Below are 25,700 nucleotides of genomic sequence, written 5' to 3' on the forward strand. Positions count from 1 at the left end.
TACATTGCCAATCTCTTAATGGTGTGGACTGGTGGTGAACAGCTCCTTACTCAGTTTCAAGGCTATTGAGAGAGTCCAAAAAACTAAGAACAGATTAACAGTGGCGTTCAGTACATCTACGATTAATTATCTTGATGTCTGTGTCCTGAATAAGGACAACAAGTTGACTATTCAAATATACAGAAATGCAACCAATAAAAATACCCTTCTGATGGCAGATAGTTTTCACCCCACCCCGCTGAAACAAGGGCTACCTTTTTCCAACTTATGCGTGTGGTGCATATTACATCAGATCAGACAGCCTTACCTGAAGCTCTGAAAGAAACGGAAGCCTGTTTTCTGGACAGGGGCTATGCACATTGTGAAATAGAGAATGTGATATCCAAATGCATGTGCATTAGATGTGAGGATGCCTTGAAGAAAAAGGATTAAGGTAGTGAATTGGAATGCATGATCTTCTCCACTTATTCCATTGCCTCATGACATATACGTAACACCATATTAAAGCAATCTCACATTATTATGATTAAATAATTGTGGAATACTGCAGAGTAAAGCCCCTATTTTGCTACAAAAGGAACAAGAACTTCAAAGACATAGTAGCAGCTTCCAATTTAGTTGCAACCTAAATTGGAAGTCTTGAGATGACATGTGTGTGCCAATTGCAATTTTTTGACTCTTGGGGATATAATTTATGACCCCAGAAGTGACTTTTCATATAAGATACGGTATCATCTAGATTGCAATAGCTGATATATAGTGTTTATAATTTTTTGCCCCTGCCAGTTGCTATATGTTGGAAAAACTCTACAAGCTCTCAAAGAGAATTTCTATGCACCGCTCTATCAAAAAAGCACAATCCCTTCTGGACACTAACACTGAACATGTTGCCAGCCATTTTGTTTCACTAGGGCACACAATCAGGGACTTTCATTTTATGTCTATTGACTGTATCCCACCGCTGAGACAGGGCTGTGATCATAATAGATTGTTACTACAACGAGAGTCACGTTGGATTGCCCATTTGGGCCTGGTAGTCCCTGGTGGGCTTAATGAAAGCCAGGGTTTCAGTTGCTTCCTGTGAATATTAAATATGTTCTCTTCAAATGCAGCAATATACTGTTTTTGAATGATATATGTTACTTTCTGTGCTCTTTTATGTGTTTGTAAATCCAAAACATGTTCTATATCATGTATATTTCTATACTATTTTTGTAAATATTAGTGTAGCTTTTTCCGATTATTGTTTTGCTTTATTAATGCCGCTGTGCTCCCTGACATTGCTTGCTTTTTGGGCCCTGCCTGTGAGCTCATACAGTATGTAAGGCATGGGACTGTAACTATTGGCGGCATCACTATGCTCTACCTGTATTTTGTCACCATGGTTACGTTTGTGCTCCACCAATGGTGGAATCCGTGACCGCTCGGATGTGCGGCGCGACTTGTGTTGTGTCATCTCTGGGTGAGACGCGGACTTCAGATTTGTGGGTGCGTACACTTGTGCTATGCACCTTTGCAGGTGGGAGTGGTTCCAGTGATCCCCCTGCTGCTGGTTGCCATGGTCACGCTTGCGTTCCATCTGTCGGTGGAATCTGGGGCTGGCTGGGTGTATAGCGCTTATTGCTCCATTTGCGGCATGGACTTCCGGTCCGCGGTTGAGCGCATCTGTGCTGTGAGTCCGTACAGGTGAGCATGCTTGTAGTAATTTGTTAGGTATATAATGTGCATGTCTGGTGCTAGTTGTTTGTCCATTTTGAAGTTGCCACCAGGGCACTGAAGCGGCTGTTGACCTTTCAACTACATGCTGGAGGCAGCGGTTACTGGTATGAATAGGCCACCCATCTTGGCATCCAAATCACTGTTTATGGCTATTTGCAATCGTTGTTCATGCCTCTGGTCATTTGCATGTATCCATTTTTTGTATCATGTCATTTTGATGTCTATCTCTTTTTTATAAAGAATTCTTGCATATATTGAAGGTGCTGGTTCTCTTTTACTGGACTATAACAATTTATATATGTACCAGGCACTCATCTTATTGAATTTACACTCCCGGCACGACTAGGCGATCCATCCGCCTTGTCACTCTGGGAGTGCACAGAGCCGCTTCCCATTGTAAGCATCTCTGTCTGGGCGCGCGCGCCTGACCGGATGTAGACGCTCTCCATTCAAGTGAATAGGGAGCGTCTCTGTCTGGTCGTGCGCACCCATCCAGATGGAGACACTCACAGTGACTAGGTGTGCCCAGGGGGGCATGCCTAGTCACACAGGGAGCAACAATAACGGAGGCTCCATCTGTATAAAGGGAACCACTGCACTCGCCATACCCAGAAATGGTTTGCACACCTGCACTCACCACCGCCAGGCCAGGGTGCAATGGCCTGTGATTACATTGCTTAAATAATATTACACCGAGAGCCCAGCACTCACCTTAGTAAGTTCATTCACCTCTACAAATCAGAACATAAATAAATAATGGGGTTTTAGTTTATGGATTGTACAATGCATTTAGGCTTGCAGCCTGACTTCACGGGACCCAATCTCATTGCAAGTCCAACTCTATCACCTTGACTTTTAAAATCTGGCCATTGCTATCACACTATATATATATATATATATATATATATATATAAAAAGATAGACAGCTAGATAAAGAGATATAGATATACATAGAGGCTTTGGAGTGGCACTCCCAATAAACATAAATTTCCTGGTGACCTCCTAGGTACATCAGTAGGTCCACAATACAGCACTGACATCAGTGAGCGTCTGCACACCGGACCTGCACTCTGGAGCTTGTACAGGTGGTGGGGGAACATTTATAAGGTATGTGTATGTACAGTATACTTCGAAACATTGTTATACTTCTGCCTACATTGGTGAACTAATCCGAGTGCTGCCTCAATGATGCTGTATGTGTAATATATATATATATGGGGAAAAAGAATCAGAGACGAAGAGGGAAGAGAGGAGGACAGGGTACCTCACAAAAAAGCATTAATGCAGCCCTATTAGTGAAAAAGAAAGTGGGCATTTTTAACCTTTCAGAGGTGAAGCTTGATGATACAGATATAAATGTATTGCAGAGAGGGCTATCTTTTGCGCCTTCGGCAGGAGTCAATAAATTTAATTTATACATGGATCTTAATCTTTATATACGTAAAATTACATTAAAGAGACACTACATTAGACAAGGTAATAAGTCGACAGTTCCTATAAAGAATTATGAAAGCCAGGAAATCCCTAATGCTTCAGGTTTAAGAAAAAGGTCCACTTTTTATCCCGTTGAGTCACGAGGTACACACCTTGATTTATTTGCTCAGCTGGTAAAAAAAAGACTTTGATAAAATTAAGGAAAAGGGGAATTCGGTCCCAAATTTAACTAGAGTAGAACAATTATCTCTAGATAAATTAAAAGGGAATACGGCATTAGTTATTAAACAAGCTGATAAGGGGGGAGGGTTGGTTTTATTAAATCGGACTGATTATGAGGCCGAAATGTATAGATTGCTTTCGGACCCTTCCTCCTATTCTAAGCTAAATAAGGACCATACTAAAGATTACCTGGCAGAACTTTCGATTTTACTTAATGAGGGTCGTAAAATGGGGGTCCTCAGTGATGAGGAATTTGGCTATTTGTGGAATGAACATCCTAGGATCGCTACAATATATTATTTACCAAAGATCCACAAAAACCAATCTAAACCCCCAGGTCGCCCCATAACTTCGGGGATTGACTCCCTCACCTCTCGTGTGTCTGAATATGTAGATATTTTTCTTAAGAGATATGTCCCTGCATTAGAAACCTACGTGAAAGATTCTACATATATATTACAGTTGTTAGAAAATATTGTATGGTGTGATGAGTACAGGTGGGGAACCATCGATGTTACTTCATTATACACCTCGATCCCACATGAAAAAGGTCTACTTTGCTTGGAGACAATATTGAGGAGAGATAATGAGATGAACATGCATAGGGTTCAGTTTCTTCTGGATTGTGTCAGTTGTATTTTTAAACACAATTATTTCACCTTTTTGGATGAATTCTTTGTACAGGTGTGCGGGGTAGCTATGGGAACGATCTGTGCCCCTAGTGTCGCTAATTTATACATGGGCGAGTGGGAAAACGGTTACATATTAGCCAATAATCCTTTATCTGATAAGATCATGTTGTTTAAACGCTATATTGATGACGTGCTAGTCATTTGGCGTGGAACAGAAGATGAGTTTAACGGATTTGTACAACATCTTAATATAAATTAATTCAATCTACGGTTTACATCAAATTTCCAGAAAGAACAAATAGAGTTCTTGGATCTAGTCCTTAATACTAGTGACTATGCATCCAATAAATCTATAGAGACTTATACGTTCTTTAAAGAGGTAGATACTAATAATTATTTAGAGTATAATAGTTGCCATTTGAAAAAATTGAAAAGCAATTTGCCTTTTTCTCAACTGATACGTTTGAGGAGAAATTGCACTTCAGTAACCAAGTTTGAAGAACAAGCATTGGAATATAAAAGGCGATTTTTAGAGAAAGGATATCCTTTATCTCTGATTGAAGGAGCAATTAAAAAAGCGAGTACACTAGATAGAAAAGAATTAATTAAGTATAAGAAATGTGATGTTAAGAACCAAGTTGAAACTGAAAAAATGTTTTGTCCCTTTGTGACGCAATTTAATTCATCCAATCATGAAATTCAGACTAGTCTCAAACGGAATTGGCATATCCTGCAAATGGACTCTGTATTATCCCAACATCTACCAGCAAGACCTGACATGGTACTCAGACGAGCTAAAACCCTAAAAACCCACCTAGCTCCAAGTCTATTGCCTGTCTTGGAGAGAAAAGAGAATGGTGTTTCCAACTGTCTACCATTGAGTAAAGTAGAGGGATTTTACATATGTGGAAAGTGTAAAGTGTGCCAATACGGGTTGAAAGGCACAAAAACTTTTAGTAGTAAAAATTCGGACAAGAAGTTTGGAATAAACAGCTTTATTAATTGTAATTCCACATTTATTGTCTACCTGTTAGAATGTGGATGTGGGATGAGATACGTCGGGAAGACGAAGAGAGTGCTAAAATTACGAATTTTAGAACATTTAAGAAATATTAGGAATAATGTTGAAAACCATAGTGTTCCCTGTCATTTTAAACAACATCATTGCAGTAATCCTGCCTCACTAAGATTTTTAGGTTTGGAGCATATAGTACATGATAAGCGTGGGGGAGATAGAGAAAATATCCTGAATAAAAGAGAAACATTCTGGATATTCATACTAAATACTTTATATCCAAACGGTTTGAATGAGGGATATGAACAGACCCCGTTCCTCAAATAGGCATTTGGTCTTTAAATATCCGCTTGGTGTATTGTATTGTGTTAGAGTATAATACATTACAATAGTGTTTCCCAGTTCGGAGGATTTTTGCCTAGTGTCTTATCAATTTTCCCCCTTATATATAATATTTCTTTCTTTCTCTCCCTAATTTTTCCTTAGTCTGTGTCTATTGTTGTTATAAAACTTGCTATAGTTGTTTCCCCTTTTTGAATAATAGATTGCCTAAACAAGTGCCGGTCCTTTAAACAGACGTCAGGTCTTTTTAATTACACCTGTTTATCGAGCCCGTCTGTGTCATCAATGTGCGCTGTCTGATCATCCAGCTTTGGTTATGCGACGGGAATAAGGTCGCAGGCTACGCCAGGATGATAAACATGTAATTTTAATATACGTTTATTTTAAGTGCTGGTATGATCGTTGTGAGTAACACAGTTAAGGGTACTTTAGCCAAAATGAAGATTCCTTTGGACAGACGAGACATTGGTGTATGTGTGTAATGTTATATACATGATATATGAGCAATATGGGATCGTCTATTAGAATTTATATAGGTTATGAACTAGCCGGGTTATTTTGTGTGATAAGATCATTTACGGTGATGCGCTTACTTGCCTAATCGAATGTATTTCATCGTCTCATATTATTGTTATTTATTTGGATATATTTATTTATTTTAGATGCTTTGATGAACTCTTGTTACAATGTTTTTTGTGCAGAAGCCTAGCACTTAATACTTCTAATCATTTGTGCATTAGAGGGATGTCGTTGTTGTTTTTTCTGTTATGCTGAAACTTATTTGAGTGTAATTTGCACGGGCCAATTGGAACACTAAGGAGTGTATTTAAACAACGCCATTGTGACTTCAGACCAAGCCCACTGACGAAGTCGAATGACGAAACGCGTATGGGCATGGTCTGACGTATGGACTTTGAACTGAGAACGCTGGTTTGCACTGTGGGGTAAATCTTATGCTGGTTATACAAGCGGCGGTTTAACCGCCTTTTATGGTACGGGTTCACACTTGTTACCGACTTGAATTTTTAAATAAAATTGTTATACACTTTTAATGCACTATTGGCGCTCCCTGCTTCTTCAATCTTTTGGCAGGACTATCACCCGTTCGGGATCGGGTAACATTGGGGAAGCGACAGCTGGAAGTCCCAGAGGTGCACATTGACAAGTTTCTTCTGCCATTAACGCTGGCTGTCAGTGATTGTGAGGAACATTGTTTCTTGTCTAGCCTTGGACTTGTAGTTCCACGGGACTCTAAATTTTACCTTGGTTTTTGCGCGCATACTGCTTGCTTTTAATATATATATATATATATATATATATATATTTATACTTGCAAAGCAGTTGGCACTCCTCAGCTCTTTCTGCAACTTGCTCCGTGCCAGCTCACAAATTATTCACATGAATCCAAAGGAAGAACGGCACTGGAGACAGCAGTATGCAACAAACTTGTGTTCAAAGGCAACAGCCGTTTCAGGGCATCAGCCCCTTCCTCAGGCCCAATACAAAGTGATACAGACAAACACACACAGAACACTTACCCCACTATATACCCCTAGAGCGCACCAGCCGCAGTATCTCCTCCATGCGTTCCTGCTTCCGGGTGCCGAGCCGCCAGGTCACTTCCGCCCAACGCGTCACTGTTGCCAAGTAGACTCAGCGCTTGCGTGTCAGCCAGGCTCAGCTGCATACCAACGGGGTTCCAAAGGTCACTCTCCCCGCTGTCAGGCGCTGAATGGAGACAGATTGTTCAAGCGCCCCCTATAAAATAAAAAAACATATAAGGCACTGGACATACAGCAAATATAAACATATGTACAAAACATTAAAACATTGGGATATTAGGTGAAAGCACAATACCATTCAAGTATTATCACTAATAGAGGAAGCATATATGTTCCCTACACTAACAGCCACCCCAAATAGGTTATCGACTACAATCAAGACTAACCTAGAAATAAACCGACCACTAAATCATTATCTAATGTGTGGAACAGTAACTACAAATATATTACAGTAGATGTGTCACATGAAGCCTAATTATTGGAATTCTTATACGAACACATTCCAATTAACCTTGTCATTGAGACCCCGGGGCCAGAAGTTATCCAACCTCATGATCCACCGGGTCTCTTTTTCTAATAGCATCTTGGCCCTGTCTCCTCCCCTTAGTGTAGCCGGCACATGTTCTATGCCAAAATATTTTAAAGAATTAATAGTGTGCTTGGCTGAGTAGAAATGTCGGGCCACCGGCTGATCTACCGGTTTGCCCTCCAAGATCAATTTTATAGCTGAATGGTGAGCCGCCATTTGTTCACTAAATTTACGCGTAGTCTGCCCGATGTAGTAAAGCCCACACGGACAGACTATCGCGTACACGACATGTGACATGCTATATGTAATCACCTGTCTAATGGTGAACTTCACATCATGATATGGGTGTTTAAACTCTTTACACGCAACCATGTGTTTACATGTAGCACATTTAGGGCAGCGGTAACACCGTGGGGACTTTTTCTGAATATTTACATCATCCAAGCCCTTCATGCCTGAAATGTCTGTTATTACAACAAGGTCACGGAGATTAGCACCTCTCCTAAATGCTGTAATAGGTTTCGTTTTTTAAAAGATACCAAATCTGGATCAGAAGCCACTATCGGCAAGAGGGCTTGTGATGCCCTGCGGATGATTGGACTAGCTACGGAGAAGTCACTAGGCCAGGGGAGAATATCCCTGGTTTTCTTCTGCCTGGTCAGTAAATACTATCATGGTGTGTGTCTTGTGTATTTTTTGGGGTATTTTTTTTTGTAGAACTAGAAGTTCCAGCGGGCCTGTTATTTTCCCGCATGCTGGTACTTGTGGTTCTCCAAGTACCAGCTTGCGGGGGAGGCTTGCTGGGACTTGTAGTTCTTCTACAAAAAACAATATTCTTTTATTTTACACAATGGCTATCAGCCTCCCATCCACCGCCCACAGATTGGGGGGGGACAGCCTCGGGCTTCACCCCTGGCCCTTGGGTGGCTGGAGGGGGTGACCCCTTGATTTAAGGGGTCCCCACTCCTCCAGGGTACCCCGGCCAGGGGTAACTAGTTGGGGGAGTAATGCCACGGCCGCAGGGACCTGTAGAAAAGTGTCCCCCGGCTGTGGCATTATCTCTCTGGCTAGTGGAGCCCGGTGCTGCTTTAAAAAATATGGGGGACCCCTACGTCTTTTGTCCCCCGTATTTTTTGAACCAGGACCGGACGCAGAGCCCGGTGCTGGTTGATTAAATGTGGGGGGACCCCAATCATTTTTCCCCCTGTATTTTTTCAAGCAGGACCGGCTCAAAGAGCCCGAGGCTGGTTATGCTTACGAGGGGGGACCCCACGCAATTTATTTTTTATTTTTAACACTTTCCACACTTCATTTAGTGTACACAATGAAGCCCTGCATGGATCACACTGATCCGGCCGGGATTCATTGTGTTAAGTCCGGCAGTGTTTTACTAATCACTCCCGTAAAACACTGCCCGACATTACGAATGACATCGACATCGGAAAAAACTAAAATGCTAAATACAACAGCTTAGTAAACGACATGTAAAAAAATGAAAAGTTGCAAACAAACACGAATGATGTAATTCGAGTTTAATCTCCCGCCAAATCCCTACAAATACGAACCTTAGTAAATATACGCCCTGGCATTCACACCGAAGAGTTCAATCTTTGTCTCATCAGACCAGAGAATTTTGTTACTCATGGTCTTGAGAGTCCTTCAGGTGCATTTTGGCAAACTCCAGGTGGGCTGCCATGTGCTTTTTACTAAGGAGTGGCTTCCGTCTGGCCACTCTACCATACAGGTCTGAGTGGTGGATTGCTGCAGAGATGATTGTCCTTCTGGAAGGTTCTCCAATCTCCACAGAGGAATGCATAGTTCTTGGCATTACCCAAGGAGCACCCGTAGTGAATATGGTAAAAAGTGACCATTTTTGTAGTTTATAAAATTCTGCACACTAGAGGTGCAATCCGAATTTTGATCAGATTGTCCATTTGGGCGTTATCGTTCATGCAAGGCAAGCCACGCATCGGTAATGACATCATTTTGTCAACCCCCTTTTCATCCCCTTAGGGAAGGTTTATTAAAGATCTTATTACGCAGTTTTCCTATTTCCCACCTGAAGAATACCTATGTTAAATTTCAGCTTCATAACATATGGGGAAGTAAGAGAATTATACCCCTTTCACACTGCACAAATAACCAGGTATCAACCCGGTATATTTCCGGGTCAACACGGGTGGCTATGCAGTGGGAAAGGGTCAGTCCTGAATTCAATCCCGGAATAAAGAAGGGTTATTCCCAGGCTATTACCGGTTCAATGTGAATGGGTTTCCCGGGTATCCGGTACCCGTTCACAGCATAGGGAGAGGCAGTGTGGAGCTGATCTCATCTCCTAGTGCCACCTCCGCACCTGCCCCCAATGACACTGGGGTCCCCTGCCCCAATGGCAACTCGACCCGGCAATATGCTGGGTCGGGAAGCCAGTTCTCAGGGTCCAATGCCGGGTCACACCCAGGAAGGACCCATTTCCAATTCCCGGGTGCGACCTGGCATTAGCGGTTTTAGTGATGAGTCAGTCAGTAAGTGAGTGAGAGATATGGTAAAAAGTGACAGGACCATTTTTGTAGTTTATTAAATGCTACACACTGGAGGTGCAATCCAAATGTTGATCCGATTGTCCATTTGGGCGTTAACGTTCATGCAAGGCAAGCCACGTATCGGTAATTACATCATTATGTCAACCCCCTTTTCATCCCCTTAGGGGATGTTTATTAAAGATCTAATTAAGTAGTTTTACTATTTCCCACCTGAAGAATACCTATGTTAAATTTCAGCTTCTTAACATATCGGGAAGTAAGAGAATTAGTGATGAGTTAGTCAGTCAGTCAGTGAGTGAGGGCTTTCGCATATATATATATATATATATATATATATATATATAGTAACTCAGGGCCGGTGCAAGGTTTCTCAGCACCCTAGGCAAATCTTCAGCGCCCCTCCCCCCATGAGGGGGAGGCAGAGACGGGCCCCAGACATAGAGAGTCAGGGAGAGAGCGACAGTGTCAGGGAGAGAGGGAGAGGAAGAGAGAGCCAGTGTCAGGGAGAGAGTGACAGCTTCAGGCAGGGAGGGAGAGACAGTGTCACAGAGTGAGATAGAGTGTCATGGAGACAAAGGGGGTCATTCCGAGTTGATCACTAGATAAAAATGTTGCAGCGCAGCGATTAAGTGAAAAACCGGCACTTCTGACATGAAGTGGGCGTTTCTGGGTGGCAACTGACCGTTTTCAGGGAGTGTTCGGAAAAACTCAGGCGTGCCAGGAAAAACACAGGCGTGGCTGGGAGAAAGCAGGGAGTGTTTGTGACGTCAAATCCGGAACTGAACAGTCTGAAGTGAGCGCAAGCGCTGAGTAGGTCTGCAGCTACTCAGAAAATGCACAATATTGTTTTGTAGCTGCTCTGAGATGCATTCGCTCGCACTTCAGCTAAGCTAAAATACACTCCCAGAGGGCGGCGGCATAGCGTTTGCACGGCTGCTAAAAACTGCTAGCGAGCGATCAACACGGAATGACCCCCAGTGTTAGGAAGAGAGCAAGAGAGAGACATTGGGGGGGGGGGGGGGGGGGGGGCAGTGAGACAATGTTAGGGAGCTAGATAAAACAGGCAGAGAGGAGCAAGAGAGAGAGTGTCAGGGAAAGACAGAGAGAGAGGGAGAGGGAGAGCCAGCAGGAGATACAGTACACTACCTGAGTACAGCACAACACAGTAGGGATGGCCATCGACCATCGACCATCGATGATTCTGAATCATCGATTATTTATCCTTGATGTTGAATATTTTTGCCATCTATGGCAGAGAACCAGATGGGCTTCCGCCAATGGTATTGCACAGTACAGTATACACAGTATATGGCACACATATACCATATATAGTACAGTGTGTGATATGTATACAGCACATAATACACACATAATATGCACAGTACATATAGTATAATGTACACTTACAGTTTGCTGGGTAAGATTATATATATATATATATATATATATATATATGCCCCTATGGGTGCCCGGCACTCCTGCAACTGATAGCAACGTCCCCGAGTGCGGGATACTTTCTGGGATATATATATATATATATATATAATGCAGGGAAAAAATCAGCGGCACTCAGCAGACGAGATTAAGCAAAGTGAAGAACTTTTATTGTAGTCCTTTAGTTAGGACTACAATAAAAGTTCTTCACTTTGCTTAATCTCGTCTGCTGAGTGCCGCTGATTTTTTCCCTGCATTGCATTGGATCTCGCCATAGATCACAGCAGGCAACGCAGCAAGTATTCCAGCAGCCCCCACGCTGAGTGCCGATCCTTATCCGCTATCTATATATATATATATATATATATAAACGAAAGGCGATGAAGCAATCAGAAATCCCTCAGGTGCTCGTGCATCCGGCGCCGGGGAGCAGCGGGCGGCGCCGGACGCACGAGCACCTGAGGGATTTCTACTTTGTGGTATAAAGGTATGTTCTTCTTTTTTGTTCAATTGTTACTCACCTCGACAAAGGGACATGTCTGTCCCGAAACGTTGGTTTCATGCAGTGATTCTTCAATACATTTGTTTGCTGTAACAAGACCCTGAGTGCCGCTGATTGCTTCATCGTCTTTCGTTTAACTCATCCGTACCAGAGGGCACCGGGGCACGTTTTTTTCCTAGCAGTGGGAGTGCCGGTCCACGCATCTCCTTTATATATATATATATATATATATATATAAAAGGACCCAAATTGGCCGGCACTCAGTGCACTGAGTGCCAGCCAATTTGGGTCCATATACTGCTATAGCCAGGCAGGGCACCGGAGCATGCTGCAACGTTTTCATTAGGAGTGCCGAACTGTATTGTTTACACTATATATATATATATATATATATATATAAAATATCTATCCGAGAAATGTCCACACACACACACACACACACACACAGTAAATCCAACAATGTGCTGGGGTGCTTCTTACCATGTTCAGAAGATAAACTCCTCATTCCAGGTGTATAAGTAATATTAAGGGGTGCACTCTCCAGGCTCTCATTAGAATCCAAATCACAGTGAGCACCGAAACGTCAGCAATACTGATTGTATCTATGTCTTAATAAAAGATTTGGATTCTAATGAGAGCCTGGAGAGTGCACCCCTTCATATTACTTATACATATAATACACACAGTATATAACACAGCGGACACACAGCTTAATCACACTGCTGTGTATATAATATACACAGTACAGTATATAAGATATAATGCACACATATAGTGCACTGGGTGATATATACATCCTGTATATAGTATAAGTCAGTGGGACACATGGTGTAATCACACTGCAGGCCAGGTTGCAGCACATATATAAATAGAGACTCACAGTCACAGCTGTAAAGGAGGATACCGACCAGAGGGGAACAGGTCTATGATGGGGGCGGGACTTCGTGGCATTAGGCCCTGCCCCCTAAATACCGGCAAATTGGGATCCAGCCTGGGCAGAGCAGGCGGGGCCAGGATATGTCCTCCCCTCCCATCCTCCGTGGTTGAAAGCTGCAGCGTTACACAGCTTTCACTGTAGCAGCTTCAGCTCCTCCAGACCTCCACACAAAAAAACATGACACCGGGTGAGCAGGCGCCATACATCCCTAGCGGTGAGCGCAGTGCAGATCCTGTGAGTCTGTGACATCATTGATTTTGTTGCTTCACTCAGCGCCGCACTCCAAGTGCCGGCGCCCATAGGCAGTTGCCTAAAGCTGCCTAGTGGTGGCGCCGGCCCTGATAGTAACTATACGTATATACACGGTCAAGTCATATTATTATGACTACGGGCCTAATGCAGATCTGATCGCTGGGCTGCATTTTTTGCTGCCCTGCAAACAGATAGTTGCCGCCCACATGGGGAGGGGAAAAGCGCTGTGCAAGTGTGTGTTCACTTCTGTATCAGAACTGCACAAAAATCAGTTTGTGCAGTCTCTGCGCAGCCGCTGCAATGGAATCCTGCTGATCGGGGCCGGAGCTGACGTCAGACACCCTCCCTGAAAATGCCTGAGCCCAACTGCGTTTTTCCAGCCACTCCTGTCAGTTGACACCCACAAATGGCCACTTCCTGTCAATCACCTTGCGATCACTCATGCGTTCAGATTTTTCACTCCATCACTAGGCGCCGATGACTGTTGCCGTTTTGCAATGCACCTGTGCATTGCAGCTCAGATGCATGCGCAGTTTGGATCTGATTGCATGCTGTGCGAAAATGCACAGCAGCGATCAGATCTGAATTACTCCCTACCTTCGGGAATTTGACAGGCAGCACAAGCCAGTGCCATAACTAGACAATTTGGTGCCCTGTGCCAGAAAAAGATTGGGTGCCCCCTCTCCCACCATATTTAAAACAGGGACAGTGAGTACCGAAGGCTTGGATTTATGGGGAAGGTTGTGGCTGTATGGGGAAGGTGTAGCCACAGAAGAGTACCGATTCACGTTATACAGCACAGTGTTGTCTTTTATTCACACTACACCACACAGTGGTGCCCCTTGCACCCATTACACCACAGTAGAGGCCCTGATACACATTATGCCAAGTAGAGCCCCTGATACACATTATGCCAGGTAGAGCCCCTGATACATATTATGACAGGTAAAGCTCCTGATACACATTATGACAGGTAAAGCCCCTGATATATATTATGACAGGTAGAGATGCTGATACACCTTATGCCATGTAGAGCCCACATTATACCAGGTAGAGCCCCTGATACACATTATGCCAAGTGGAGCCCACATTATGCCATGTAGAGCCCCTGATACACATTATGCCAGGAAGAGCCCACAATATGCAAGGTAGAGCCCCTGCTATACATTATGCCAAATTGAGCCCCTGATATATATTATGCCAAGTTGAGCCCCTGATACACATTATCCAGGTGTGTGTTAGTTGATTGACCTCCCTCCCCCCACAGCACACAACTTTACCTTATGACTAAACCACTATGGCCAGGGCATGTACACACAACCTGCAATGCAACCCGGCTACTGTTCTATGAAGTGTGCTACAGCTACTGTCACTTGTGTGGACAGACAGGATGGCACAGGGGACCTGTAGGTGTTGCCAGTGGTCCTGTGCCCACAGTGCACATGTGCCGTGTGCCTGACACCAGTGGCACACACCTAGTTACGGACCTGCACATAGCCCATGAAGTACATCACGTGTCGTGCGCTGGCTTGATGGTATATAACGTGTGATAGGCCATCTGCACACATCACTTGTTGCTGTCATGGGTAAAAGAGGCGATTATCTGCTTTTGGACCAAGGGTGGCAGTATTTCTGAGACAATTCAGTTTGTGTATTGTTCGCATGCTGCTGTCGTGAAGGTGTATTGCGAATAACTGACGTGGAAACTGTGGAGAACCGCGTGCCATTGATGGGAGAGGTGAATGTCGGCTACGAAGGTGCGTAAGGGCTGACCAACACGCTACAGTGGAGCAACTCACCATTTAAATTAACCTGGGGCTACCAGACGTGTGTCTAAAACATTTCATCCCGTCTAACTGCTATTGCTACCCTCAATAAATTACTTCTTTAACATGTTCTATTTCGTTCTTTTCTCTCTGTTTGTATTAGATCAACAGAAGAGTTCCTGACACATGCTATTTCACATGCAAGAAACAGGAAAGAGTGTGGAGTACTATTATTATTATTATTGTTGCTGACTTGCTGCTATTAATATACTTTTTTTTATAAGGCGCTATATATTTTCTATAGCGCTGTGCATAGGGTACACAATGCGACAGCCTTACAATAAGACAGTACACAGTAAGACAATATAGTACAGAAATGGAACACTACAAAAGACTAGCAAATACCAGTACAACTCTCACAGCTACAGAGTTAGGCCGGTGAGCAAGAGAATCAGTAGTGATATAAACTTTGTGTGTTGTCCCACGCATAACAGAAAAGCAACAGTGTTTCACCACTGCCTAGAAGACTAGACATGGCTCACATCTTGAATAAGATATGGCCCTGTTATAGAGGGTATACTCAGCACTTTACGTTGTACACAATCCCGCATTCCAAGCACAAATTCTACCTATTTGCTCAGGCTCCCATGCAAGAATGAACATTGTCGTAGTTGAAGACACAAGATAGTGTTGGTACAGTATCACTGGTAAACAGAGTCATCAGATGAGGAATACGTGCGATCACTGTCTTCACACGAGGAAGAATACTGTTCAGAAAACATGGATTAGTCCAAGTACTGTACTCCTCTGACACAGCAGTAAGGGGTCTATTCATGAAGCAGTGAAAAGTGTTGAGAGGTGAGCCAATGGAGAGGTTGCCCATGGCAACCAATCGGCTGTTACGTATAACTTTATAGAATGCACTTTATAAATGTTACCTTAACATGGATTGGTTGCCATGGGCAAATTCTACACTGGCTCACTTCTCCACTCTTTTCACTGTTTCATGAATAGACCCCTAAGAATTTTGTCCAGCTGTTCCACTAGTTGAAAAGGATGGACTCTGGGAGTTTACTGCATGCCAGCACTCTCGCTTCAACATTCACAGCTCATGAATATAATTTGATAGCTTGTCAATGTGATGACCTTCTCATAACAATTTAAATAACTCTTCCATTGGATTTGCAATATCTGGAGATCCACAGAGAGTGAATATCTCCCTGGTCAAAATTCCAGTTGACCAAAAGTCACAATGGTGTGCATATAATGTACCCTGTCGAGCAAAGCTGGTGCCATCCAACTTCATAGGTAGCCAACTATTGCTAGTCTTTTTGAATAGTGATGAGGTACTGTATTTAAATATGAGGCACTGTATTTAAATATAATTTTTATATGTTACTGCAATAAATTACAAACTATATAATATAAAACATATAAAATGTGACCATATGTAATCAACAGAATAACACACAGCTGTAGATACTGTAAATGCAATGGCCTGCATAATAGAATGATGTCATTTTTAATGTTCTATTGATATGAGGAAAAAAATAAGTAATTACAGAACTATGAAAGGTCCCACTCCAATAAAGTGACAAAATAATGACAAACATCCCACACTATCGCTACAGTCCTGCAACCTGTAGAAGGTAGCAATGTAAGAGTATAGTATTAAAAGGAGACTTACTTGCGACTTTCTTTGTGTAGGTGATATTACCTGGCTCTCTCAATCAGCAGGTAGATATAAAGAGATGAACTGATCACTGTATGTGGCACTTTACATTTTCTCCTGTGAAGTCCAAGAAAGTCTGCTTTATTATTTCTTTTTTGATATGTCATAGTCAAAATAAAAACAAAAACAGAAAAATGTACATAGAGGAACTACCTATTCACAGTTATAATCACAGCTGCTAAAAAGATCAAAGTTGGATTTATTTTGAACTCCGAACACCACCAGCCAATCACAAGGATCAAGCATGGAAAAATGTTTGGGATTGGCTGGTGCAGGAATACAGTAGCAGTTAATATATGTATATATGTAGTTATTTTTTTATCGTTATTAATGACTTACAATGAAGACATTGCTACTAAAGAATAGCTATCTTGCTGTAATTCATAAACGTGTTCCTCATCACCTGGACCAGATTAACAATGGGGTGTATGGAGCTTCAGCTCCAGGCCTCCACATAAAAATAGGCCCATCATTATGGCAGCATGATCACTAACCACCACCTGGTCAAAAGAGAATGAAGTGCAATGTTTACAATTTCATTAATTAGAAAATCTGATCATTCTGATTGAGAATGTAATTTTGCTAATGTGGCATAACATTATTTAAAAACAGACTTTCTGTCAATTACAGCTGTGTCCTACTCCTAATAGATCGTTGCTGCAGTCGGACCCAACAGCCCATCTAGTACTCCAGGTCTTGTGAGACTTTGCTAGCACTGGGTGTCTATTTTTTTATCAAAATGCATCTTAGTCGTAATCTGATGCGACTGAGAAGCACCTGGAGTCGACGTTGATTAATTTGATATGTTACCATTGGCGTTTCTGTTATGGGTGCAGTCCAAAGAGGTCCACATCGCACACCAGGAAAGGACTGGAGCCATGGTATTTGTGAAGGTGTGCTGCGAGTTGGGGGGTGTGGACTCATGGCATGCCCCCATTTTCTTGGAGACACATGCTCTGTGTGAGGGGGAGGCCAAACCAGAGAGCCGGAAGCTGTGTTACGCGTGGCCTTCCTGGCTCTCTGTGGGACTGGACCAGCCCATCAGATCATCTGCCCTTCTGGCATATGCCAGAAGTGCCAGACGGGCAGTCCGGCCCTTCCACACACACTGTACCCATGTTTTAATACTTGTCTTTCCAGAGTCCCACGTAGGGTGTGGCAGTTGCAGCAAAAATCCCAGCCAAAATGGCGATTGCGCATGTGCAGATGCCATGTATCCGGAGACCTGCACATGTGCAGTAGACTCCGGCACAATTCTGGAGTCTACTGCACTGTGGAGAGGAATGGGCCCATCTAGAGTCTGCACACGGGCCCCCTCCTCTGTTAAAATGCCTCTGTATGTTACACTTGTATATCTGTGTGCGACTCATTTCACAACCTGTATACAAAGTGTTACGATGGAGTAGTTGTGGCTTATTTCCATGGCAAGTTTTGATGTGCTTCGTATAGACAGACTCAGTAGTATAGACAGTAGGCAGGTATACAAGTGTCCCATATCAAATTCATCAGCACAGTCTCCTGGTGAGTTGCAACTAAGATGCATTTGTGGCAAAAAGGCATCCGACACTAGCAGAGTTGCATGGCACCTGGGAGCTCAATCAAGTCAGGGACCTTGCGCCACTTGGCGTATTAAAGCTAAATATATGAGGACACATCTGTACTTTAAAACATTTTTTTTTTAACAGTGAACCAACAGTAGCATTAAAAAAAACTCTGTGTATTAGTCATAAATTAAGTCAGTGCAATGTTTATTACTTCGTCACCCACTGCACTGATTGCTATTTTAATTGGCATTGTGCAGAGTTGTTTTGCTTAACACCTTTGGTATTATTTAAAGCAGCAAACTGGAGGTTTGAGTATCCAGAATGTAAGAATATACTTTATCTGTATATAGAATAAAGAAATATTACTGCAGTCTTATTTTTTTCAGGGTTTATTTCATACCAGTTATCAAAACAGAAAATAAAATAATTTTTGCTCAATTATGCTGGTTTCATTATGAAGTAATGGAATGCTGGAGACATTGAAGATGGGAATGATTATGATATTTTAAGCCAGTGCCGTAACTAGGCATTTTAGCACTGTGTGCAAGAAACGACAGTGGCGCCCCCCCATGTAAGATAGGGGCAGTGCGCGCCGTAGGCGCGCTAAAAATATATAGGGGCGTGGCTTCACGGGGAAGGGGCGTGGCCACAAAATAGTAGCAATTCATACTACGGTGCACAGTAGTCTACATTATTCAAATTACGCTGCACAGTAGCGCCACTACACCAGGTAGAGCCCCTTTTATACATTACAGCAGACAGCGTCCCCCTTTTTACACATTACAGCAGACAGTCTCCCTTTTAACACATTGCGGCAGCCAGTCCCCCTTTTTACACATTGCGGCAGACAGCGTCCCCTTTTTTACACATTACAGCAGACAGCGTCCCCGTTTTTACACATTACGGCAGACGGTGTCCCCCTTTATACACATTGCGGCAACCAGTCCCCCTTTTTACACATTACGGCAGCCAGTCCCCCTTTTTACACATTGCGGCAGCTAGGCCCCCTTTCTACACATTGCGGCAGCTAGGCCCCCTTTTTACACATTGCGGCAACCAGGCCCCCTTTTTACACATTGCGGCAGACGGTGTCCCCCTGAGAGAGAGAGAGAGAGAGAGAGAGAGAGAGAAAGAGAGATATACTTACCATCTCCCCGCTGGCAGTCAGGCTCCTCGTTCAGGTCCCTCGGTGCAGGCAGGTGAGAAGGAGGAGGAGGGAGGGGGAGCAGGGAGCCGCAGCAGCGCTATGTCATTGGTAGTAAGTGCCGCTGCAGCATCCCCCTCTCCTTCCGTATTGGCTGCCCGGCGCTGCTGTGGATGCTGGGAAGGAGGAGCCGCATCCCAGCATCCACAGCAGCGCCGGGCAGCCAATACAGAAGGAGAGGGGGATGTTGCAGCGGCGCTTACTACCAATGAAATAGCGCTGCTGCGGCTCCCTGCTCCCCCTCCCTTCTCCTCCTTCTCCGCTGCCCGGCGCGGCTGCAGACTTATCCCTCCACAGCGCGGCGCACGGCGCAGACTTAGAGGCGGCATGTAATGAGTCAATTTGACTCATTACATGCCGCTGGCCGTGCGCCCTCAGGGCAACTGCGCTGTGTGCCAAGCCCACTTGGCACACACGTAGTTACGGCCCTGTTTTAAGCTCCTGGTCAGCAAAACTAGTTTTTCTACAAAGTTCTGGACTTTCCTTAAACTGACTCATACTGTATTTATTTATTTATCCAGTTTGTTGAAATCATATGATTAATTGCTAGCTTCTATTTGTGGCGCTTTTCAGCTTTTGCATCTGTTTTTACAGGGGAACACCTGGATTACTCATCAGGATGTCATCATACACAGTATGAGGTTGCTAAGTTTGCTTCTTCTGTACGGAGGGGAGGTCAGATTCAAGCATTCATTGATCATTACAAGTTGGGGTCATGAAAATAGGGTGAAAGTAAATTGTTGGCTATAAGTAGCAGCAAGTTGGACAGTGAAATATTTTTAAAGGAACAGTTCCAATATCCACAATATAGGAATGCTGTATCCAGAGCTGTAACTAGACTTTTTGTCCTGGGCCAGATGGTAGGTGTCTAGGTGTCTGTCTGTATGTTTGGGCTCGTCTCGAGAAATGCTGACTGGATTTTGATGCAGCTTTCACAATTTTATAGAGCACAGGTTCTCAAACTCGGTCCTCAGGACCCCACACAGTGCATGTTTTGCAGGTAACCCAGCAGGTGCACAGGTGTATTAATTACTCACTGACACATTTTAAAAGGCCCACAGGTGGAGCTAATTATTTCACTTGCGATTCTGTGAGGAGACCTGCAAAACATGCACTGTGTGGGGTCCTGAGGACCGAGTTTGAGAACCTGTGTTATAGAGCATTTGTTGAGGAAGGTTTACAGTAGGTGTATGAAACATCATTCTATGACAAAAGTGAGTGCATCAGTGATAATTTTAATAAGAGTGACAATTTCTGTAAAAGAAGAATGGTAGTTCTCTACAGTGCACACAGTGGTTAAGAGAGGTACTGCAGAAGCTGTGATCAGTTTCTTCCATATTGGATTTCCTTACAATCAAGTGATCATCTGAAACTGAGGCTTGGAATGCATACAGCTTTCCATTCGCTATAGAGATCATATGATAGTTATGTCTTATCACTATGGGACATAATGCTTGGGTTACTGTGGGTCTCCATAATTTCAACAGAACCTAACATTCCTGTAGGTGACTTACTTTATAGGTGTCTCTACTTATAGTATAAATAGCGGTCTTACAAAGATTGGTAGAATTTGCTAGACAGTGGATCACTCTGTGGTCTGTCTTCGTTCCCAGCACTAGAGGCAGCTAACCTGGTCAGGATCCCGGCAGGATCCCAGCAGTCAAAATACTGATGCCGGAATCCTGACACTAATTGAAATGCAGGCGCCAGCGTACTGACAAGGAGCACCATCCTGGTGCTGGAATCCCCACCACTGTGATCCTGAATAAGTGTGGACAGGGGTGCCAGGCAGGTAAACAGTGGGGATTAGGTTGCGGGGAAGGGAGGGTGAGGGGTAGGCTGCGGGGATGGGGGTTAGGTTTAGACACTCTCGGGGAAGGGTGGGGTTAGGCTGCGAGAAAGAGAGGGTTAGGTTTAGGCTGTGAGAAGGGAGGCTTAGGTTTAGGCATCACCTGGGAGGGGAGGGGGGGAGATTATGTTTGGGCTGCAGGGAGGGACAGTTAGGTTTAGGGGGCATTGGGGTAAGGTAACTATACTTACCTTCCCCATGTCAGGATTCTAAGCATTGGGATGCCATGGTCAGTCACTAAAAGAATTTGTATATCCTCAAAAAATGAAAGTGACCAAGAAAGAGAATCTCGATTGACATATGACAGTTGTCTGCTGAGCGAAATAAAACAGAATCTTTTTGTGTTGAGGTCAGGAGGAAAAACGACTAATGTTGTCTACATGGAAATCTTATAAGACCTTGGTTAAAAAAAGGATATGTATCACTGTAAATTAAAAATTGCTCCAGTTTGAAGCCAGGGTCGGTCGCTAGTAAATTTAAATAATCTTAATAATCTTAATAATAAAAAATTATTTTATATATATATATATATATATATATATATATATATATATATATATATATACATACACTGCTCAAAAAAATAAAGGGAACACTTAAACAACACAATGTAACTCCAAGTCAATCACACTTCTGTGAAATCAAACTGTCCACTTAGGAAGCAACACTGATTGACAATCAATTTTAGATGCTGTTGTGCAAATGGAATAGACAACAGGTGGAAAACTGGAAATGATAGGCAATTAGCAAGACAACCCCAATAAAGGAGTTGTTCTGCAGGTGGTGACCACAGACCACTTCTCAGCTCCTATGCTTTCTGGCTGATGTTTTGGTCACTTTTGAAAGCTGGCGGTGCTTTCACTCTAGTGGTAGCATGAGACGGAGTCTACAACCCACACAAGTGGCTCAGGTAGTGCAGCTCATCCAGGATGGCACATCAATGCGAACTGTGACAAGAAGGTTTGCTGTGTCTGTCAGCGTAGTGTCCAGAGCATGGAGGCGCTACCAGGAGACAGGCCAGTACATCATGAGACGTTAAGGAGGCCATAGGAGGGCAACAACCCAGCAGCAGGAACGCTACCTCCGCCTTTGTGCAAGGAGGAACAGGAGGAACACTGCCAGAGCCCTGCAAAATAACTTCCAGCGAGCCACAAATGTGCATGTGTCTACTCAAAAGATCAGAAACAGACTCCATGAGGGTGGTATGAGGGCCCGACATCCACAGGTGGAGGTTGTGCTTACAGCCCATAACCGTGCAGGACGTTTGGCATTTGCCAGAGAACACCAAGATTGGCAAATTTGCCACTGGCGCCCTGTGCTCTTCACAGATGAAAGCAGGTTCTCACTGAGCACATGTGACAGACGTGACAGAGTCTGGAGACGCCAAGGAGAATGTTCTGCTGCCTGCAACATCCTCCAGCATGACTGGTTTGGCAGTGGGTCAGTAATGGTGTGGAGTGGCATTTCTTTGGGGGGCCGCACAGCCCTCGATGTGCTCGCCAGAGGTAGCCTGACTGCCATTAGGTACCGAGATGAGATCCTCAGACCCCTTGTGAGACCATATGCTGGTGCGGTTGGCCCTGGGTTCCTCCTAATGCAAGACAATGCTAGACCTCATGTGGCTGGAGTGTGTCAGCAGTTCCTGCAAGACGAAGGCATTGATGCTATGGACTGGCCCGCCTGTTCCCCAGACCTGAATCCAATTGAGCACATCTGGGACATCATGTCTCGCTCCATCCACCAACGGCACGTTGCACCACAGACTGTCCAGGAGTTGGCAGATGCTTTTGTCCAGGTCTGGGAGGAGATCCCTCAGGAGACCTTCCGCCACCTCATCAGGAGCATGCCCAGGCATTGTAGGGAGGTCATACAGGCACGTAGAGGCCATAGACACTACTGAGCCTCATTTTGACTTGTTTTTAAGGACATTACATCAAAGTTGGATCAGCCTGTAGTGTGTTTTTCCACTTTAATTTTGAGTGTGACTCCAAATCCAGACCTCCATGGGTTAATAAATTTGATTTCCATTGATCATTTTTGTGTGATTTTGTTGTCAGCACATTCAACTATGTAAAGAACAAAGTATTTAATAAGAATATTTCATTCATTCAGATCTAGGATGTGTTGTTTAAGTGTTCCCTTTATTTTTCACAGCAAGTTTCAATGGGTACCTTAATTAGGCACCAGTTCATAAACAGCATGTACACAATCTCAGGCTCCCTGTCTCTAACCCACTGGCCCGCCCTCTATCGCCTACCCACTTGTTGGCATCAGGAGCCCTGAGCCCTTGCCCTAATGAGCTTTATAAAAGTCTGGCACAGGTGTGCCTGATTGCTGGGAGCGCTTGCGCCAATATCTAGACCGGACCTGCATGGATGGGATCTCATGTATGAAATTGCAGGGTATTTCTGTGTATCAACACAATACTATAATTTCCAACTACCAGATAATCTTTGACACAACATTAAAGCGACAACCTGATGTGTCCCAATACCTCCCTGGGCTTCCTATTGGTCCAGTCCAAAACCCAGGTTGCCTAAGCCCGGGGCACCCGAACTGTTGTGCCCTGTCCTGCAAACACCCAGGGTGGCATCCGGACTGGACTGCCACAATAATATTATTTATATATATATATATATATATATATATATATATGGTGTAGATGAACGGCGGCACTCAGACAGACTCCTCAATATGCAAAAATCAGGTCATTTATTGAGACCGTGAAACCGACATGTTTCGGGGCAAAACCCCGTCCTCAGGGTCAAACAGCAAGTGAAACATACATGGCTAACAACATACATATATACCCAACCTAAATGAACATGAACATACTCACCTGTTCATCGGCGCTCCCACCCGCCGTTCCGCTCGGCTGTGCACTGCGTCGCTGGAGATCGGCGTGTCAGGTGCGCCGGAAGAACAGGGTAGTATCCATGGTAACTGCTTTGGCGTCTCAGATGGCGCCGTAGCTGTTGCACCAGTGACATCCTGTATAATAAAAACACAGTTATTTAATCCAAAACATAAAGTGAACATAAACAATAATGTAAACAGCATTAAAAAACGGACAATAGAAAGCATTGTGTTCCTATGATAATAGAACAGTGGTTGTTAGTTAACCGTACTATTGCAAAAGATAATAATAGTATCCCCAATTGAATCTACTATATTTAATGTTGGATATTGCCCTCCATGGGCACTATATAAGATCGATAGTGCTATAAACAACTTGTGACCATTATTGTAGGGATATATATATGGATTGACGTGCTGCCTTCTGCTACTAGAATCTGGTTCTTCGAGGGAACTATAGGTAGCTTTGCAAACTCATTTGTTCATTTAGCCCCCTAGGGGCCAAAGTACCAAGGGAAAAAATCCATCGGGTTTCTTTCTGTAAGAGTCGCTTGGCTCTATCGCCACCCCTAAGCATAATTGGTACATGGTCAATTAGAGTAGCTCGTATGCTAGATACCCCATGTTTGGCTTGTAAGCAGTGTCGCGCAAAGGGCTGATCACTGGTGCCCTTCTCGTAAGCTTTCTTGATGGCACTGCGATGCAGTGCCATCCTTTCTCTGAATTGACGTATAGTCTTGCCTACATAGGCAAGACCACATGGACAGTATAAGATATACACCACATGTGTCGTGGTGCATGTTAATCTGTGCCTGATGCTTAATTTTTGACCAGAATGTGGGTGATTAAACGTGGAGCCAGATACTAGGGTGTTACATGTAGCACACCCCAGACATCTGTAACATCCATTCTTAGGTCTCAGAAAATGTGCTGCTTGACTTTTAGTGTGAGTAGAGATATCAAGCTTCATTACCATGTCCCCTATGTTATTACTACGTTTAAAGCTAGGGAGTAGCCGTATGTCTGCCAAATCAGACAAGGCCTTGTCTGATTGTATAATAGGCCACAATTGTTTGGCTTTTTTGACAACTGTCATAGAGGCTGTGGTGAACTTATTGACCCATGGCAAAAAATTCACATTTCTCTCTTTGATTCTCGGTTTCAAGGTTTGCATCCTGGATAATTTCAAAACTTTGCGTTTAGCTATCTCAAGTTCCCCCAAAGGGTACCCACGCTGTACAAATTTCTCAATAATTTGGTCGAGGGCTACCACAGTCTCACCAGGATCAGATGTGATTCGTCTTACACGTAAAAATTGTGAGAAAGGGAGCCCTCGACGTAATGATGATGGGTGAAAGCTTTGGTAATTCAACAAACTATTACGGTCTGTAGGTTTAACATATATTGATGTTGTTAAATTACCAGCCTTGTGGGTAATGTTGACATCTAGAAAGTGTATATTAACGGTACTGATGTCGTAGGTAAATTTCACTGGGTGTGTCTGTGAGTTAAATCGTTCCCATAGCTCTATTAAGCCTGTCTCTGTACCCCGCCATAAGACCAACAGATCGTCTATATACCGCCTATAGTACCACGTCTGTGACGCTATAACTGGATCCAAATAAAGCA

At 43.6% G+C, this 25,700-nt stretch overlaps 1 long non-coding RNA gene across 1 annotated transcript in view; it reads right to left on the reverse strand.

Moving 5' to 3' along the window:
- Positions 1-313: 313 nt before the first annotated feature.
- LOC135044140 (uncharacterized) overlaps positions 314-25,700 on the reverse strand; it is a 158,185-nt gene continuing 132,798 nt past the window's right edge. The window contains exons 3-5 of the long non-coding RNA XR_010237198.1: positions 16,574-16,675; positions 6,903-7,122; positions 314-413 (exon numbers count right to left, since the gene is read on the reverse strand). This is a non-coding gene — a long non-coding RNA (uncharacterized LOC135044140). The remainder of the gene's footprint in view (positions 414-6,902; positions 7,123-16,573; positions 16,676-25,700) is intronic.

The sequence above is a fragment of the Pseudophryne corroboree genome, chromosome 1 (genome assembly GCF_028390025.1).
Source record: "Pseudophryne corroboree isolate aPseCor3 chromosome 1, aPseCor3.hap2, whole genome shotgun sequence".
In the NCBI taxonomy this organism is placed as follows: Eukaryota; Metazoa; Chordata; class Amphibia; order Anura; family Myobatrachidae; genus Pseudophryne; species Pseudophryne corroboree.